The following is a 19,979-nucleotide window of genomic DNA, read 5'->3' as shown; positions in this document are numbered from 1 at the left end:
AAGCCCGGTTAGTAGTCAAAGGATTCCTACAGAAAAAGGGAATTGACTTTGATGAAATATTTTCACCAATTGTAAAATTGACTTCAATCCGCATCATCCTTGGATTGGTAGCCAGTTTGAATTTGGAGCTTGAACAAATGGATGTCAAGACAGCATTTCTTCATGGTGATCAAAATGAAGAAATCTATATGGAGCAGCCGGAAGGTTTTGAGGTTTCAGGAAAAGAAAACCTCGTCTATAAGCTTACGAAAAGTTTATATGGCCTAAAGCAAGCACCGAGGCAGTGGTACAAAAAGTTTGACTCATTTATGGTAAGTCAAGGATATAAAAGGACTGCTGCAGATCAGTGTGTTTACATTCAGAGATTTTCGGATGGCAATTTTGTTGTACTTCTACTTTATGTAGACGACATGTTGATCGTCGGACAAGATGCAACAAAAATTAGACAGTTGAAGAAAGAACTCTCTAAGTCCTTTGAAATGAAAGACTTAGGTCCAGCTCAACATATTTTGGGATTGCAGATAACTCGAGATAGGAGAAACAAGAAGTTATGGCTATCTCAAGAAAATTACATTGAACGGGTGATCAAACGGTTCAATATGAGTAATGCCAAACCGGTAGGTGTCCCTTTGGCAAATCACTTCAAGTTGAGCAAGAGTTTGTGCCCCTCATCCAAGAAAGAGATTGAGGAGATGTCTACAATTCCATATTCTTCAGCAGTTGGAAGTCTGATGTATGCCATGGTTTGCACGAGGCCAGATATCGCACATGCGGTAGGTGTGGTAAGTCGTTTTCTTTCTAACCCTGGAAAGAAACATTGGGAGGCAGTTAAGTGGATTTTCAGGTATCTTAAAGGTACTTCAAAATCAAGTCTGTGCTTTGGGGGAGCTGATCCAGTCTTGGAAGGCTATACAGATTCAGATATGGCCGGAGATCCTGATGGAAGAAAATTAACCTCAGGATATGTTTATACTTTTGCAGGGGGAGCTATGTCATGGCAGTCAAGATTGCATAAGTGTGTTGCACTATCCACAACTGAAGCAGAGTATATTGCTGTAGCGGAAGCTGGAAAAGAAATGTTGTGGCTAAAGCGGTTTCTCCAAGAATTAGGGATAAATCAAACAGAGTATAAGATACATTGTGATAGTCAAAGTGCAATTGATTTAAGCAAAAACTCAATGTATCATTCTCGGACAAAGCATATCGACATTCGCTATCACTGGATACGCGAGGTGATGAATCAACAACTGTTGAAACTAGAGAAGATCCATGCAAAGGAGAATCCAGCGGACATGTTAACAAAGGTGGTCACTCAAGAAAAGTTAGAGCTGTGCAGAGACATAGTTGGAATAACTTTCAAATAGTAGCTGCGTTGGAATGCAGCTGAAGGGGGAGAATTGATAAGTTCAGCTGCTGCCAACTACCAATTCTAGAAGTCCACCATTGTTGAAGCCACCAACCCATTCTAGAAGCCACCATTGTTGAAGCCTCCATTGTTGAATGAAGAATTCAACCACCAACCACCTTCTTTAAGGCTATAAATAGAGCCTTATGTTTTACACAGAAACATCAATCCAGAGAGATTGAAATACAATCCAGGAAGAGATTGTGAGAACAACCAAATAATCTTCATATTGATCTGAGAATCACAACAAGTGGTACAAACCATTTGGGATTAGGATTCTAACATTTAGTAAATAGAAAATAGAAGAAAAATAGGAAACCAAATTCCATAATGTTTAGGGTTTAGATTTAAGAAACATGCTAAAATGCTAGCTTTTCTGCGCTCCCAAGTGCCGTAGAGATTTTTTTTCTTTCTTTTCTATTACCTAATTATATTTTGGTTAGGGGATTCATTTTTACCGCTTTAGTTAAAACAAATACCTATAGTCCTAAAATAGTGTTATTAGAGCAGGTTTTCTTAGGGCGGGTTAAATTGATAATATGAACTTTTGAACTTCAATATATCCTCCTGCACTATTTAGTCTTTTTAACTTTACGTTCACATTATTTTTCTACATGTATAAAAATGAACTAATCCCTCTATTCCAGTTTATGTGAACCTATTTCTTTTTTGGTCCGTTCCAAAAAGAATGAACCCTTTCTAAATTTGGTAACAATTTAGCTTAAAGTTACAACTCTACCTTTAATGAGAAGGCGTTTATAACCACACAAATACTCTGGGCCCCATTTGGACTTGTTTAGGACCACAAATTCCAAAATTCTTTATTTTTTTTCTTAAACTCCGTGCTCAGTCAAACAGATTCACATAAATTGGAACGGAGAGAGTATTACTTTGGAAAAGCTTTCAATTTTTGTTTAAATATAAACAAAAAAAACCATATACATTAATATTTTTGGAAAAGTATACTTTGGGTAAGGGAAATTAGACCAAGACGTCTTCTGAAAATCAAACACAAATTTCTAAGACAGTATAAACTTCTCATGTTCTGCTTGATCTAAGTCTTTTTCCTATAACAACAATACAAAAATAGCAAGGGGAAGGAATATAAAAACAGGGAATATAAGTGCAATCACCTTTCAATATCGATGAAATAATTTACCAATTATGTGGGCCAATTCGTAAAGAAATTGCCAAATTCATCGTTTTCTTTCTCTCTCTTTTTTTTTAATTGAAGAAAATGGTTATCAAAGATAGAAAAATAGTTTTAAGAGTTATGACTGAAGACCTTACATTAAAATGTGGTTTTGTGATCCAGATTGCCCCATTGGCAGCACCAAAATAAATAGTTTTAAGAGTTATGGCTGAAGATCTTACATTAAAATGTGGTTTTATGATCCAGATTGTCCCATTTGCAGTACCAAAAAAATAGTTTTAAGATTTATGACCGAAGACCTTACATTAAAATGTGGTTTTGTGGTCCAGATTGTCCCATTGGCAGCACCAAAATAACCACTTGTCATTTATTTGGGAAATAAATTATCCAAAGATTAGTTATCTCGGGATTAGTTATCTCATCATCCTATGGGGTAAAAAGAATATTACAACTCCGTAATTAATCTTTTTATCTCGAAAATACGAGTAACAATTAAATTTGATTTGTGGTTTTAAAGATATGTGAAATTCAATACCAATTAATATAATCAAGAAATATGAAGTAGAAATGAAGAGACAAGTGAATCAAACCAATGTTGTTCGGCAGTAGTAACCTCGAGCTTAGTGGCCTTGAGGTTGGTCTAGAACAATAAGAACAATTAAGCAAGAAAAGTAAAGTAAGAGCAGTAGAGCTAAGGACAATCTGATGAACAGTATGCGAAAAAAGAGAGAGTATATTCTTTTCTCAATGATTAGATGATGTTACAAATGATTGGGGTTCCCTTTATATAATAGGAGAAACCTAAATAAGGTATATTTCTATTTACAGTACGGAATATTCTTGATACAGCTGTCTAACCGCCTAGTACGGGATCGTACAATCCTATTTCGGGATTTGCGCCATGATCTTGGGGACGTGGCAAGAATCTAGCTCATTCTGTTACAAATCTACAACGGTACTATTTCAGGGTTGAGGATACCCGGCTTCAATATTCCTCGTACTCCTATCTCCGGGCAACGCATCATGTCTTCGAGCTCGAATCTAGTCCATCAGGCTCGAACTTGATCTCTCCCTCGAGCCTATAAATCAGATAGCGCCGATTTCTACCGTATACAGATAGTCGCCACGTTTCTTAGAGTGTAACGACAAGAAACGAATTGAATTATTGATTTTTACCCCGATTTGCCACGACATCATCATAGTGATGCAAGCGACTGAAACGAAAGGAAGATGGATTTTCCCGAGGAAAACTTTGAGAACCTTTAGCGAGTCCGGAGGGGAGGGGGGAGATTCTGAGGGCAAAGACATTTCTGCCAACAAGGACCGTGCCGCTTAGGTTTCGTGCTCTTAGTAATTTTTTGCTTTTGACGGCCCTTGCGAGGAACTCTCGATCGTGACCTATAACTTCTTGTAAAGAGGTTTATACAAAGCCTGCTTTTCCTTCCATGGCTTCCGAATATGTTACCCTTTTGAGCGGGTCAAAGTGCCTTAGCATAAAACTCCTTTTGAATGTCCAAAGTTTGAGATGGTAATGGCCGACAATAAGTTCTGCCCTCGAACATCTCTGATCAATGGTCCCCGAGTGACCTTTCGAACTTGAACTTAAGTAGCTCTTAGGCTCAACAGTCGATGAGGTAAGGTAGCCCTTGGGCTTGATAGTTGAGCGAGTACACGCTCGAACTTGAAATGAAAATAGGCCTTAGGCCTTATGGCCAGGTGAGGATTTGCTCAAACTCGAAGTAAAGTTAGCCCATAGGCTTTATGGATAGGCCCTGAGTGAGGGTTTACTCGAACTCGGGTTAAGATATCCCTTGAGATTTTATGATCGAGTGAGGACTTTCTCGAACTCGAAAAAGAGTTAGCCCTTAGGCTTCATAGATAGTCCTCGAGTGGGAATTTTCTCAAACTCGGGTAGCCCTTGGGCTTAGTAGTCTAGTGAGTACTTGCTCAAACTCGAGATAGCTCTTAGGCTTTATAGTCGAGTGAGGATTTTCTCGTACTCAAAGTAAAGTTAGCCCTTAGTCTTTTTTTACATTGGCCCTTAGGCTCTTTTATATTGGCCCTTAGGCTCTTTAAGTCGTGCCAATTTGGCCTCTAAGACGGCTATAATTTTTCCCTCTTTTTGGCTAAAAAACTTAGTGAAATTTTTTTTATGCCTTAGCATGTGTTTTTTGTACCCATTGGATTTTTAGAAGGTTCAATCAACCAGAACCTGCTCGTGTTAATGCCTCTTGAGGTTTTTTCGAAGGCTGATGTTATCGAAGCCTTTAAATTATTCGAGGGCTAATTTTATCGAAGCCCTATTTGCTTTTGTCGTGGGTAGCCGAGTTTAACCGGTTTTTCGAAGTATTTGAAGGCCTTTAATTTATGGCGGAAGTCGGACGTCTCCGAGCCGCATTATTTCGACCGTAGCCTTTTACTTGACCGTAGTCTTTAACATGGTCATAGCCTTCGGGTATGTCTGTTGGACTCGTTTCCCGATAGCCTCTCGAACTTATTCGAAAGGTTAGTCCCCGAGTATGATGGCCTTGGCCTGTATATCGGGGGTGCCTCTTTGAGGTCTTATGATTTCGAACTTGGATAGCTCGAGTAGGTAGTCCCCGAGTGTTTGAGGTATGTTCGCACTTGGGTTAAGATAGCCCGTGGGCTTTTATGATCGAGTGAGAATTTTCTCGAACTCGAAATAGAGTTAGCCCTTAAGCTTCGTAGATAGTCCCTGAATGAGAGTTGCTCGAACTCGGGTTAAGATAGCCCTTGGGCTTTTTGCATTTATTACAGATTTCAGACTCCCCCGATCCGCGTTAACTTGGTCGTAGTCTTTTTAGTTCGGAACTTGCCCTTTGGGCTTATATTCCATTTCACTTCGAGCTTGACCGAAGAGTCAGTCCCCGAGTGGGGTGTCTGTGGACCGTAAAATCGAGGATCGCCTTTAAGGTATTATGGTCTTGAAATGTTGGCAGTTTAAACTTCCGTTGTGATCGGCCCTTAAGCCTGTTTACACAGTAAATCAAGAGTATGAAGTAGAAAATTTTTCTAGAAGCATGAGGTATCGGCAAGGAAAAATACTTCTCTCAATGGACGATTATAAATGCACACATGTTTGACGTTAGGGCTCGAGTAACCTATATGGGCACGGCTCATCTGACCATTTGACCCTTACAACATTTTCCTATCGAGGCCCCGTTGTCATGGAGTAATTTCCTTGCAACAAAGTGGACATTCGAGGGTAATGCCTCCCATATCTCGAGGCTTATCTCAGGGAACCTCGGATACCTTTGATCTGCCCTAAGCCAGCACGAACAATGGTTGCCTCATTAAAACCCTTGTCGGAAAACCCCGTTTGGGACAAAAACTAGTCCAAGGAAAAAAGAGTGCAACGCGTGCCTTAATATTCAAAGCTTCATGTCGATCCTTGTCGATATCCTGCAAGTGTTAGTCGAAAAAATAGAGAGAATCGGAATGGGGTCGTACCTTTATTCGGATTTTTAATGTGATCAGGCCCTCGTGAATTTTGACTTCAACCATTTCTCCTCTCACTTTGTGCAAAGCCCAGACCCGCTGCCTCTATGGTCTCCGTTGTACTGTTGATATCGATCTCTATTTGACATCGACTCTCGATCGACGTCCCCTTTGATCCCACCCATATGCCTGCTAGGATAAACGGACCCCGAAGGAGTCCCTAGTTGATCATCTTCGATTCTAATCTTCGACTGGTACCGATTATGTAGGTCGGCCCAAGTGACAGCCGGGTACTCGAGCAAACTTTGCTTCAACTGACGTGAAGTTATAGAACTCCGAGTGTTGAGACCTTGAGCGAAAGCTTGAACGGCCCAGTCATCGGTGACCGGAGGCAAATCCATTCTCTCTGCTTGGAACCGAGATACGAATTCCCTAAGCATCTCATTTTCTTTCTGTCTTGCCCTGAAAAGGTCCGACTTCCTCGTTGTAATTTTGATGGCTCCGGTGTGTGCTTTTACAAAAGAATCTGCAAGCATAGCAAACGAATCAATAGAATTAGGGGGTAGGTTATGATACCATATCATGGCACCCTTGGATAGAGTCTCCCCGAACTTCTTCAACAGTACGGATTCATTTTCATTATCTTCCAAGTCGTTTCCTTTGATGGCGCACGTATACGAGGTCATGTGTTCATTTGGATTAGTCGTCTCGTTATACTTGGGAATCTCGGGCATATGAAACTTCTTGGGAATTGGCTTCGGAGTCATACTAGAGGGGAAGGGTCTTTATATGAACTTTTTAGAGTCTAGTCTTTCTAAGATCGGGGGTGCCCCCGGTATTTGATCAATGATTAGATGATGATACAAAATGATTGGTGTCCCCATTATATAATAGGGGAACCCTAAATGAGGTATATTTCTATTTACAGTAAGGAATATTCTTGATACAGCTGTCTAACCGTCTAGTACGAAATCGTATAATCCTATTCCGGGATTCGCGCCATGATCTTGGGGACGTGGCAGGAATCTAGCTCATTCTGTTACAAATCCGCAACGGTACTATTTCGGGGTCGAGGATACTCGGCTTCGATATTCCTCGTACTCTTATTTCCGGGCATCGCATCCTGTCTTCGAACTCGAGTCTGGTCCACCGAGCTCGAACTTGACCTCGCCCTCGAGTCTATAAATCGGGTAGCCCCGATTTTTACCATATACATAATTATACTTTGGTTTTATTCCAACTATGGAATATACTCATATCAAACTTAATCGCAGGGTGATTTCAACATTTACATTATAACAGGGATAATTATATGGTTTCGACACAAAACTAACATATATGAATTATGACCTCTTAAAAATAAACTAGATAGAATCTGAAATCGTAATTATAGATTCTCCTAATTAATTTTGGATGAATGGATGATCATCAAGATGCATGATCCATTCGTGCGCATTAACATATTACCGTATTTTTTTCTTAGAGAAAGGAATTTTAATTCTTCAAAATTTCTGAAATAAAAGGCTTTTGGGTAGAAGTTGATGTTGATCCAGAAGCGGATATTCATTTGGGACAACATGAGCCACTTGATTGGGTGGTATAAATGAAATCGAACTCAATTTCAAAAGTTAGGTTCGTTTGAATTTAATTTCGAAGCTGGTTATAAATGAATTAATATGTAGCGTACAATACATTTACAATTTATTTTGAACAAGAATTAGTTCAAGTTTGCTTTTGGAAAACAATTGGAAGGACATTTAACCCCTTAAAATTTGAATAAAGGCACATATTCTTTTACCATGATCAAAGATCAAAAGGATTAATAACAGTAAATACAATCAGAAAAATATTGATTTGGATACAGTCGTTGTACGTGTTCTAGTATAATATATGTAGGAGAGCTTAGTGGCAAGTTAGAAATTCCTTTAAAGGTAATTAAGATACAACATATTTATATACTAGTAATAATAAGTCAAGTTTAACCTGTATATGCATTATTTTTCAGCAAAGAGTATTCAATTAGTCATCCTTTGATAGCCTTAATTCCGCCGAGAGACCTAATTGACTCACATTTTTTTTGCTGTTTTTTTCTTCTTCAAGCTAATATGTAAAGCTTCATATTTATTAAGATGACCGAGAATTATTTTATCTATTTCTAAATTTAACCTTAAAATATTTCCATTACACTTTCATACTTCTATAGTTTAAGTCAATCCACGAGACTATCGACTTTTTTGGTGCACACAATGTTTATTTTATTAAATCAAATAATTTAATTTAAAATTTAATATATCTATATCTATCTATCTATATTATTATAAAAATACGAATAATAAATGCTAAATATTGAACGACTAAAATATTCCTGAAACATTGATTGACTTTTATGCCCTTAAATATTTATATAATTTAAGGATCTAATAGTAAATTACCTAATAATGAAATTCTTTTTCGATTTAAACTACACATATTGCCGACCCTACAATGTCGATCCTACTTGAATAAGAAAAGCACGTTCATATTTTCTATCAAAAAGAATTGATGTTCCTAATTACAATTCTCTATAACAAACAAGACACGTACTAAGATAAATTTTAGTACTTTGCTCTAAAGACATTTATAATATTTTAAACAAATTGAAAAATTCTTACTATCCTTTAAAATTATAATTTTTATTAGTTCATATAAATCTAAAACTAAATTATATGATATATTATGTGTTCCTAAATATGAGGAGTTATTACATAATAAATCGAGTTAATTTTTATAATATTAAATAATAAAAATATTATTAAATGATAATCTTTTAAAATATAAATTTACTTTTAAATGGTAAAAAAATATAGAGGCAAGTTTATATGAATATTTTTCGTTTACATGATAATAAGGTGGTTCTAATAATACAAATGAGATTGTTCTTTTAAATTTATTTATTTTTTACTTCAGTATGAGCAACTGATTCCTTTTCAAATTTCTCAAAGAAAATCGATGGATATATGTTAGATTAAGTTTCCTAGAATAAGTTCGTCCAAGTCTTCTATATATCGAAGTTTAACAAAAAAAAATTTTAATTGGTTTATTTTTATTAGATGTCCATGTGCCATGAATTGTCTCCAATTCAATGTTACACCAATTTACATTCAAATAAAAAGCAAAATACTTTAGAATTTTATTATTAATATATTACGCGTGATGATTGGTTAATAACAGTTTAAAGTAAGTGAAGCACAATGATTGGATCAGCTATGTTACAAAAGCAAAAATATATTACGATGTTCATATAGAATGTGAAAATCAACTGGAACTTTCTAAACAAATAGAAAGTTTGTATAATATAAGGTATTAATTTTATCCTTGTATATTGTTCTGAAGATATTAAGTTTATGAATTTAAGTTTTGTTTTTTAAAATATCTATCTTTTATTGAACTTTTAGCTCGCTATATGCATCGAAAATATAAGAGAATAACTTAATAATAATCAAAAGGGTAAAGTGACACGGCCACCTTTCTAAGATCATTGCTAATTGGCATATTTTGAGACATGCCATGAAAACGTCTATATATTGTTTAAAGTTAGATATTAAGTTGATTTTTAATATAAACTTGGATCTTTCTGCTTTTATTTAGAAAGACAAATAAAAATATTATGAAAAAGAAATTTGACATAGAAGAAGACTTGACAAAAAAGAGCAAAATGACATTGTCTGTCTAAAATCATCGCTTGGCTGACAATTACGTTATCTTCTAACATCGTCTTAATTAATACAATTTTGAGACATGACGGGAACAATGTATATTATTTAAAGTTAGAGCAAAAGGTTGATCTTTAATATAAAGCTGGAGGAAAAAAATATTTTTTATCTTATCTTTTAATAATTAGCGAGAGATATACGTGCAACACACGTACATAGAAACTAGTTATTATAAAAGCATGAATAAAATGTTGGATTACAAAAATAACCTTTTAATATTAAGCATAATAAGTCACAATAAAAGGACATAATTGGAATTTGTGATCACTTGTTTTAAAAGTGGATTCTATGTTCTGAGGCCTTAAAAACCTCTTTCGGCATCACCTCGATTTGTGTGCGCAGTCCGAGCGCGTAGCCGGAAAGCCATTTTGTGAAAATCTGTGAAAAATGATGAATTTTGCATTTAAAATGAGTTTAAGTTGACTTCGGTTAACATTTTGGGTAAACGGACCCGGACCCATGATTGGACGGTCCCGGAGGGTCCGTAGGAAAATATGGGACTTGGGAGTATGCCCGGAATCGAATTCCGAGGTCCCAAGCCCGAGAAATGAATTTTTAAAGAAAATTATTTTTTGAAACTATTTATGAGATTTGGAAAATGAATTATGATTAAAACTTGATGGTATCGGGCTCCTATTTTGGTTCCGGCGCCTGGTACAAGTCTTATATGTGATTTAAGATAAGTCTATGAAATTTGGTAAGAAACGGACTTGAAACGACGTGAATCGAATCATATTTAAGAAAATTGGAAAATTTGAAGTTCTCAAGAATTTTCATGATTTTGATGCTAAATTCATAGTTGTTGATGTTATTTTAGTGATTTGAATGCACGAGCGAGTCTGTATGATGTTTTTAGGTTGGTGTGCATACTTGGTTTGGATCCCTGAAGGCTCGGGTGAGTTTTGGATAGGCCACGAGGTGGATTTTGGACTTGAGGAATAGCAGAATTTCAACTGTTGCATTACAGGCATGCGAAGCCTGGCTCACAAATGTTAAGGCTGAGTCGCAAATGCGAAACAGCCCAGGCCTGCCCTTCCTCTCAAATGTGAGATGTTCCTTCACAATTGCGAAACTCCCCCGATCTGGGCCTGTTATTGCAAATGCGATAGTGTGTTTGCAATTCCGACCTCGCAAATGAGAACTTAGCATAAATCTGGGTTCGCAATTGCGACATCTGCAACCTGCAATTTTATAACTTAGCCAAAAATCTCTCATTTTTCACACTCTTTTAAAACCAAAACACTCTTGGGCGATTTTTCAAAGACAACTCTTCTTCCAAATCGATTGTAAGTCAATTTTAACTCATTTTCTTCAATCATTAACATCTTTTCACATGATTTCAACTCAAAATCAGTGATTTTTATGGGGAAAATTTGGTGTTTTGGATAGAACGTAGGTTTTTCAAAAACTGGGGATTTGGACCTCGATTTGAGGTCCGATTTCAAAATAAATTATATATTTGGGTTCGTGGTGGAATGGGTACATAATCGGGTTTTGGTTCGAACCTCGAGCTTTGACCATGTGGGCCTGATCGAAGCCAACCCTGCACTACTATTGAGTAGCGAGAGAGGTCGAAGCAGCTTTTACCCAATTAAGATCGGGATCGATTTCCACAAGGAGCTAGAAGTTGGAGTCGAGTGTCTATCTAAAGTGGAAATGTGTATTTGCTCTTAATTGCACTTCTAAACATTTTGGGTTTTGATTTACTTCTAATTGTATAGAACTATAATGATCAATTAAACTAAAATAAGCTAAGATTAAACTGCGAGTTGTTCAAATGGATAAAAGGCACTAGGATAGTAACTTTCGCCTATGTGGTCAATTGACGGATACTTAAGTCTAAGGCATGATTGTCACATTTGGGGAGTATGATATAACCATTGCACGATTCTACTAACTCTACACCTCTCGGTAGTTCGAGTGATTTTGCCCGAATTGACTTTTCTCAAGACCAATTGGGTATGTAAATTTGCATAAGCAATCAAGGTTCAAGTCGGGTATTACTATCTCTAGGTTTAACCCTTTAATTGGGGCTATCATTCTCTTGAGTACGCCCCAATTCCTTGTTGAACCAATTTCAGAGACTTAGGCTCTCTTTCTCAAGAAGAACCAAAATCAACTAAACACAAACTAGTGTTTGCAACCACTAATTCAGCAATCAAACATGAAATTAGTTCAAATATCAAACACTCATGGTCAATCAAGCACTAAAACACAAGACTCATCAATTACCCACACTAGGGTTGAGCCACAACCCTAGCTTACTGGTCTAGCTACTCATAATTAGAGAAGAAAACAAAGAAGTAGATGAAGAAAAACTCATATTAATTAATTGCTAAATTAAACTTGAAGATTCAATGTTGAAATGAAGCTAAAATTAACTCAAAATAGCTAAAATATTCGAAGTCACGAGCGCAACTAGAGTACAAAACTATTTGATGACCTAAAAATGGGAAAAGAAGCTATTTATACTAAGCTGAAAAATCTGGAAAAAAATACCCTTGCGGGGTTAGTGCGGACCGCACAAAATCACGTGCGGCCACACTAGGGCTCTGAACTTGAATAAATGGCTCTCTGAACTTGGGCAATGCGGATAGCACAGAATCGAGTGCGGCCGCGATGGCCTCTAGTGCGGTCCGCATGAAATAGAGCGCGTACTGCATTGGGCTTCAACTTGGAATTAGCAACTCTCTGAACCTTGGCTCTGCGGACCGTACTAAATCGAGTGCGGCCGCATTGATCCTAATACGGACCGCACAAAATCTTGTGCGACCGCATTGCCTTTTTGCCTGAATAGCAGTCTCTCTGAATCTTACTTGTACGGATCGCATAGAATTGTGTGTGGCCGCACTGGCTCTGTTTTGCCTGAGCTTTATCTTGTCTTGATACTTGTGCAAGGTTCACTCCTTTTTGAGCTGATCTTTGACATCTTGTCACCTTATTGATCAAACCTGCAATCAAACTCAATTTGTGAGCCTTTTGGGACTATTTTGTACATTTCTAATCAAAACTTTAGCATGAAGAAGTATAAAATGTATCAAAATCCCTAGTTATCAACTCCCCTAAATTTAAGCTTTTGTTTGTCCTCAAGCAAATAAAATAAGACTCACCCCTTAAGAGAAAATTCAAGAAAATTCAGTTGTCCTAAAGTGACCTCATCTAGCATCAATTGGGACTAACAATTGCCCTCAATACAAATGAATCATTAACAACATTTACTCTTTTAAACACCATGGATTAAGTGCGATACAAGAGCATCAAGAATTGACTCAACACATCAAAGAACTCTTTCTATTACTTTGGTCATTGTTGAACCCAAACTCACACATCCTCAGCTCTCCCTGAGCAAACCTCACCTTTAGAATAGTGGCACTCAGAACGAGGTTAATGGAAATTCACTCATCTCTCTTAAGGAAAAGTTACAAGTCCGACTCTAAGTATCATATGTTTTCCTCTTATGTGAGTCACCACTAATGTAAGTTTCATTCAACTCAAGATCATATAGGACTTTTGTGGAGACATAGTGAATGCTTTTGGTTCCGGGTAGGCAATGTTTGGTCTAAGTAGGTTCCATCTTCCCTCAAGCACTTCTTTTGTTTCATTTTGGCACACATTCACTTGACTTTTTGAGTCTTTTCACTTCTTTCGAAGGGGTTAGAGAGACACACTATCACTCTTTCTTATACATTTCAAATCTTTTCTCTTTTCTCAATTTTCCACACCTTTCATTCTTTGCTTTTCCTGAAGCCCTTTTTATTCAATTCTACATTGAGCATTCTTTTTGTCTTTTTGCTTTTCTTTCTTTTTCATTGTCTTTCCTTTTCTTTATTTGTACCATTTTATCACTTGTTGTCATCCTCGTCTCTCCCCCCAGACTTATACTTTTGTCATGTGCTAAGGAAAGATCGGGTGCCAAGAGAGGGTATCTTTTAGAACGGGTAAAGGCTTGTATCATGGTTCTTGAAGGAAAAAAGTCTAAGGCTCAAAAGGGTTGACTAGGGATTTTATCCTTGGTAGGCTATGGACGTGTTCAAGCTATCATTTGGATCAATGAGAGCCTATAATCATGTCTCAAGTCTAAATTCACTTAGGATTTCGCCTCAACAACATTCAGGGCAAGTTCTAGACCAATAGCGAGACTTGGACTTGTAATACAATTTCTCACCACACAAGTTATGGGATCACTAAAAACATAGAGTCAGGGGCCCACAACGACCTTAGATAAGATTTGAGCACACAATAGTCCCGAAAAACCACATGATGATTATCGGTCAACACAAGAGTCTCAAGGTCACGACTTTCACCATCCTAAACACAACAATTTATTTTTGACCATGAGATCAAAGGCAAATGTGCTAGGCCCAAGTGAAGCTTTGCTTGAGGCACCCTTAACCACTAACTACTAAAAGCAAAAAGAAAAACGGACTCAAACCCTTAAAAAGGTTGTCACGTCATCCATCATTGGGAAGAGCCACCCGGTTCACACAAACTCCACCTTTGGAAAGAACCGTGGCATTAAAAAAAACCAAAGGCTTATTGCAAACGTTCAAAACAAGAAGCTACGAAAAAGAAAAATTCGAAAAGTAAAATAAATATTTACAAGAGGGGATTTAATCGAATATACAATAGAAGGGATGAATATATACAATGTAACATAAACTTTATATACATGCCCAAAGTAAAAAGTACGAAAAATGTAAAGAAGTGCTAAAATTATATACATACCAAAGATGAAAAATAAAGAAAGCATAAAAAACTATCAAATAAATACAATCATCTAACAAATTAATGTAGGGCCTACCCCTCAAATGAAAGTTGGCATTGTCCTCAATGCCAACTAAACAAAATAAGCACAAAAAATAAGAGGGAAAAGTGTATAGATGCTCCCTATGGCCCGTCTGTCTGCATGCACTACAAGAATTCGGACCTACTGTGGCGACTAAAGTCGCTACAAATGCATATATAGTCGCCACTAAAGACATACAGCGACGACCTGAAGGTTGCTGCAAGCACTACCATTACTGAATGTTTTTTGCGACGACTCTTTAAAGTCACCACAAAAAGTCACTATTGTAGCGACTCTACTCGCCACAAATAAGTAAAAAAAATATCCCACAAAAAAGCTCCACGAAACAAACCTTAGATAGGGCGCTACTAAAGAATGACATTTAGTAGCGCTTGTACTCACCACTAAAACTACTATAGCTGCAGTGGCAACTCTAGTCGCTACAATAGCTTGATAATCAGTAGCGGCCTTATGGCTGCCACATATACTAATTGCTACTGTGACAAGGTTTAGTCGCCACTAAAACCTGTTTTTCCCAACAATAGCCAACATCTAATACATTTTCATCAATTGCTATTAAAATTAAAATCAACCAAAATTATTCACTAACCAATAATCAAGTCAAATATTATAAATGCTTTCATTATCACAAAGTGAGTTAGATATATACTACACAAAACTTCATTGCTCATTGTCATTGTATGCATATACATACAAAAAAAAAGGAAAAATAAATTTAATTGTCTTCAAACTCTTCCTTGGTCAACGTCATTTGTGGTTGTTTAAGAACCTTGTTCCTGTTATTAAGAAAAAGATAACATATGACCATTTTGACAATCTCATAATTTATATAATGCTAACATTAAAAGGGGTGACCAAGATAAAATTGTAGTAAGATTAAGCTATTTATATCAGCTGATTGGGAAAAAACCATCGATTTTAGAAGGACTATATACAAAAATCTACCAATATCAAATACATTAACCACTACAAGTAGATCAAGAGGCACCAGAAATGTACACTAACTTTAAGGGCAACTCCAGAAGTGCTCACCGGAGGAGCTAACGTAATACAAGCTGATTAAAAAAAGATATAACTTTGTTCACCTATTCAAAAATGCCTGTAGGAAACTCCCAAGTGCCAGTGCATTTTTCAATTTTTTCTTTAACTACCGATACCTGCCAAGAGGAGTAACTTGATTCCTCTTAGAAATGTTATGGCAAACTAGTCTTACCTATCATATTAATTACTCCTAACTTAAGTGGAACACTAATTAAACTTTATAGACCTGTCCATTGTTGTCCAGAATGAGAGCAACAATACCAACATAATGAGAAGCATTAGCAGGTTGTGTGTGAGGAGTATCTAGAATTCAGTAGACTAGCATCAAGTGTGTTGCTACAGCATAATAATACCAAAATCCTTCCTCTAATAACCACCATCTAGATTTGTGGCCCATAGCCTAAAAAATGGTATGTCTAGAACATCAGTATAGAACTAGAACCAGAAGCATTCTTCGAGCAAAAATTACAAATATTGTAATGATACAGTTAACTAAAGCAATTGACTTTCATCAACTCCCAAGGAAGAGTTTCCCGTAAAAGTTAATAAGAATTATGATTTGTCAAAAATACAAGCAGTAAATATTTGTATTATAAGGCAAATATTTGTGAAGCAGAGACAAAATACCAAATATTTGTATTATAAGGCAAAACATTCACCTTAAGTAAAGCCATCAATTTGCCACAATAAAAATCTAGTTAGAGAGATGAAATTACAATTACATATTTATGGACTAAATCATATTATTAGTAGTAACCCCGAACCATAAAAAAACAGGCCAAGGAAAAGGCTACTCTACTCATCCTCCAGCCAACTCCAAAAGCAAAAACTAGCACAATGAAATTTTCATTCTTTCAAACACCAACTCAATGCATATAAATGCTGCACCAAGACAAACCAATAGAAGGAAACAAAAGTCTGCTTTATTTGAATACACTTCATTTTGGCCCTTCAAGATCAAACTATTATGTACCTCTCTTTTATGTTTTGTTTTTTATTGAGGTTCGTTATGATGTCCTTTTCTTCGTCAGTAACTTCTTAACAACAAACCATCTAGAAGGAAGAAACTGGAGTCTGTTTCACTTAGATACCAAGATTTAAAATTGAATCGATCTTCTAAATACCACTACTCAAGAAAAAGAAAACCTTCCACTAGCATATTTTGGTTCTGAAAAAACACATGCCAAAGATATAAAGGTGATCTGCAAAATACTAATTGTAAAGACATTAAACAAAAGTATTCAAAATTAAATTTATCTCTAAACTGTCTTCAAGGTCAAGCATTGACAGATGATTTGGTCAATGGACCTTAGGCAGCAAAATACATTTGATCTACTTGTACTTCTAGATTCTAATTTCAAGTAGACATTATTCATTATCACAAATGGCACCAGTAAATATATTCTCAGAGCTGGAAGTATGGAAGCAAAAGAAAATGCAGCGGCAACCATCTTTAGTTTGTAACTTGAAAATGGGATAATAATAATAATAATAATAGGTGCATCAGGGGACAACCGCCTCATGGATCAACTATTTCTTTTTACTGTATAGAGTACAAGCATACATGATAATGATCAGCAAAAGTGAACATATGGATGGTCCGTTTATATGTCAAATGGAATTCAAGCGCATGAAATTAATGTTCAAACTAGAACCTGCCAAACTAACATGATGTTGTGTACAATTAGCTATCTCTGAAGGTGTCCTAGTTCACATTGTCCAAATTCAGCAAGAAAACGAGCCAAAGATGCCCAGCAAGCTCCAGCTTTCCTTTTTATTAGTAAAAACAACCTTGTCACAGACAAGGAAATAGCAAAACCCATGATAGATATTAGATATAATTCCAAGAAACAAACAATTATACATCAAATAAATTTTACCAAAATGAGGGTGATTTAACTTTAAATGATTATGGACACTAAGAGAAAGTCTTCTATAATTTAATTCAGAGAATATATAGAAAATCACAGAAACATAAATACACATGTGCGCTTACCATTAATTGAATCTATTCTCTAGATCTCTGAACCAAACCAGCCGAGCAGCCTTTTGATTCCGCCATGCTCGCTTAATGAGCTCCGCATCAGTCGCCGAAACCTAATATTCCCAATAATCATCCCCCGAATCCATTTGCTCATAATCTAACGATTGTAGGCCTTAAGGCAGAGAGCAGAAAATCTATGTGCGTTTCTTACAATTCTCTTCACATTGAGTTGATTCACTAGGGTCGGGTAGATTTAGGTTAGATTAGAGCAAATAATATGGAGGAGAAAGATAAGAGAGAGAAAAAGAGACGCTTGAAGGGAGAAGGGAAATCGCCCATGGAACTTAACAGAGAAGCGATGTGTGGAGGAATTTTGGGGAGAGATATAGGGTTTGCTTGGGAAAGGCCGAATGGAATTTTGGGGGAAATAAGATTTGGGAACTAAACCTATAAACTTTAATGTACATTTACATATCAAAACAAAATAATCAGAGGCGACCTAAAATTGCCACAAGAAGGTCTACTTTAAGTATCGACCTAATCGCCTCAATTGATCTGTTGTGGCGACTATTTATCAGTTGCCACCAAATACATGTTTGTATTAGAATCTGGTACGCAATAGCGGCGCCTTTGCTTGAGCCGCCACTAAAATGTTATTTTTTGTAGCGAATCCTGAAACTATCTTTTTTTGTGGCAACATTGTCGGGTCGCACTAAAACCCCTACTTTTGTAGCAACTAGTTGTGTCGCCACAATAAGTCGCTACAAAAAAAAAACATATTTCTTGTAGTGATGGCAACCTGAGTGGTCCATGGGTCCTCAATATGCTCGAGAACCTTAGACTGGTTCCTTATGGCCTGCTGGGACCTGGGCCTGGACCTGGACAGGCTCCTAGGTTGCATCCTGTGGCTGACTGAAGGAGGTCTCCAGTGGGTCTGCCAACTAGATGACTGCATCATCTGCTCGGGGAATCATCCTCTTCCTCTTGGGAGGCCTCTGGGACTGCTCTGGCTGGGGATGAGCTGCTGGCACAGGGTCCTATAGCAATAAATCCAAAGGCAGTTGATCTGCCTTCAACCTGTCAACCTCAACCCTCAACTCCTTCACGGACTCCTTGGAAGCCCGAGTCTTTCTCATCTGCTTGGCCTCCCTAGCAAGCTCCTTGAGAGCTTTCCCATAAGAACCCACAGCCTCTGTAAGCACTTTCTGAGTGTCCAGGATCTTCTTCTGGTTGTCCAAGATATCCTTGAGGGCGTCCTTAATAGACTGTGGGACCTGCGAAGGCGGAGGTGCCGACTGAGCTGCCACTGTAGATGTAAGGACAGACAACTTAGAGGAAGTTGTCTGCATCTAGTTGTTGATGTTGAGAAGGGCCTGGCTCAGACGGTGGGCAGTCACTGGGTGGGCTGTGGTAGAGGGTATGTCTAGAACTGCTGAAGTGGATGGACCAGGGGCAAGTCTGCTGAGGTGGACGAAGGCTGAGTAGGAGCCACTACCACTACTGGCTCTTCAGACTGGCCAGTTGCAACAGTGGTTGTTCCCTTGTAGTTCTTGCTTTTAGGGTTGTCATCACCTTGCATGTTGTACCATGAGAACGGGGTATTTGCTTTCACTTTGATATCAAATGGCCGCTTTTCTACCTTTAGGTCTGTGAAGTACATGGTTAAGAAGCTAGGGAAGGGGTAGTTTCTGTCACCTTCACTGCCTACCTGTGTAATCACCCGAGACATCACCTTCCCAACGTTAATCGGGTACCCCGCCATGATTGATGCTACTAATACTGCCCGGTGAAGAGGGAGTGAGTTGTCATGAGTAGTGGGATCCAATCTGCTGCACACGAATGTTTCCCACCCCTTGACCTCGAAATGCAAACTTCTTCTCAAAATCTTTACTCCTGCATTCAGCCAATCGGGGGTGGTACCTGGGATTGCTAGATACTGTGCCAACCAAGGACGAACCTCCTCACCTAATTCCATCTTTGCCAAATACAACGACTTATCCTCCTCATCCAAGCCCAAGTAGTCATTTATTGTTTTCCCATCAAACAACACTTTCAAATTGCGCACCTTGGTCACTTTGATGCCCTTCTTGATGTGGGCAACATTGGAGTAAAATTCCTTGACCAGGTGCTCGTTTGCATCCTCACAATTGTTTAAAAAATATTCCCAGCCCACTCTCTCTCTAAACTGCCGTCTCACATTGGGGTTGTGAGGCAAGAGGTCTCTATCAACAAAACTCCTCTCCGGAATTAATTTCCTCACAGGACACCATTCTCTGAATTTATGGTAGGCCACCTCACTCACAAACCGGTCTTGCCACACCTCCGGTTTTCTAGTTCTAGCAATTCCTCCCACCTAAGGTTCACCCCCTTCTCCTACT

General features: G+C 37.6%; 1 long non-coding RNA gene across 2 annotated transcripts; it reads right to left on the bottom strand.

Moving 5' to 3' along the window:
- Window positions 1-15,171: 15,171 nt before the first annotated feature.
- LOC107774069 (uncharacterized) lies at window positions 15,172-18,247 on the bottom strand. Of its 2 annotated transcripts, none has more exons than XR_001645429.2 (2): window positions 17,614-18,247; window positions 15,172-15,352 (listed from the first exon to the last, which is right to left on the bottom strand). It is a non-coding gene; the product is annotated as an uncharacterized LOC107774069 (long non-coding RNA). The 2 variants fall into 2 exon arrangements; XR_001645428.2 differs by lacking the exon at window positions 15,172-15,352 and adding an exon at window positions 16,235-17,408.
- Window positions 18,248-19,979: the final 1,732 nt, after the last annotated feature.

Source organism: Nicotiana tabacum, chromosome 22, assembly GCF_000715075.1.
Source record: "Nicotiana tabacum cultivar K326 chromosome 22, ASM71507v2, whole genome shotgun sequence".
Classification (NCBI taxonomy): Eukaryota; Viridiplantae; Streptophyta; class Magnoliopsida; order Solanales; family Solanaceae; genus Nicotiana; species Nicotiana tabacum.
This window is presented reverse-complemented; position numbering and strand designations above follow the sequence as displayed.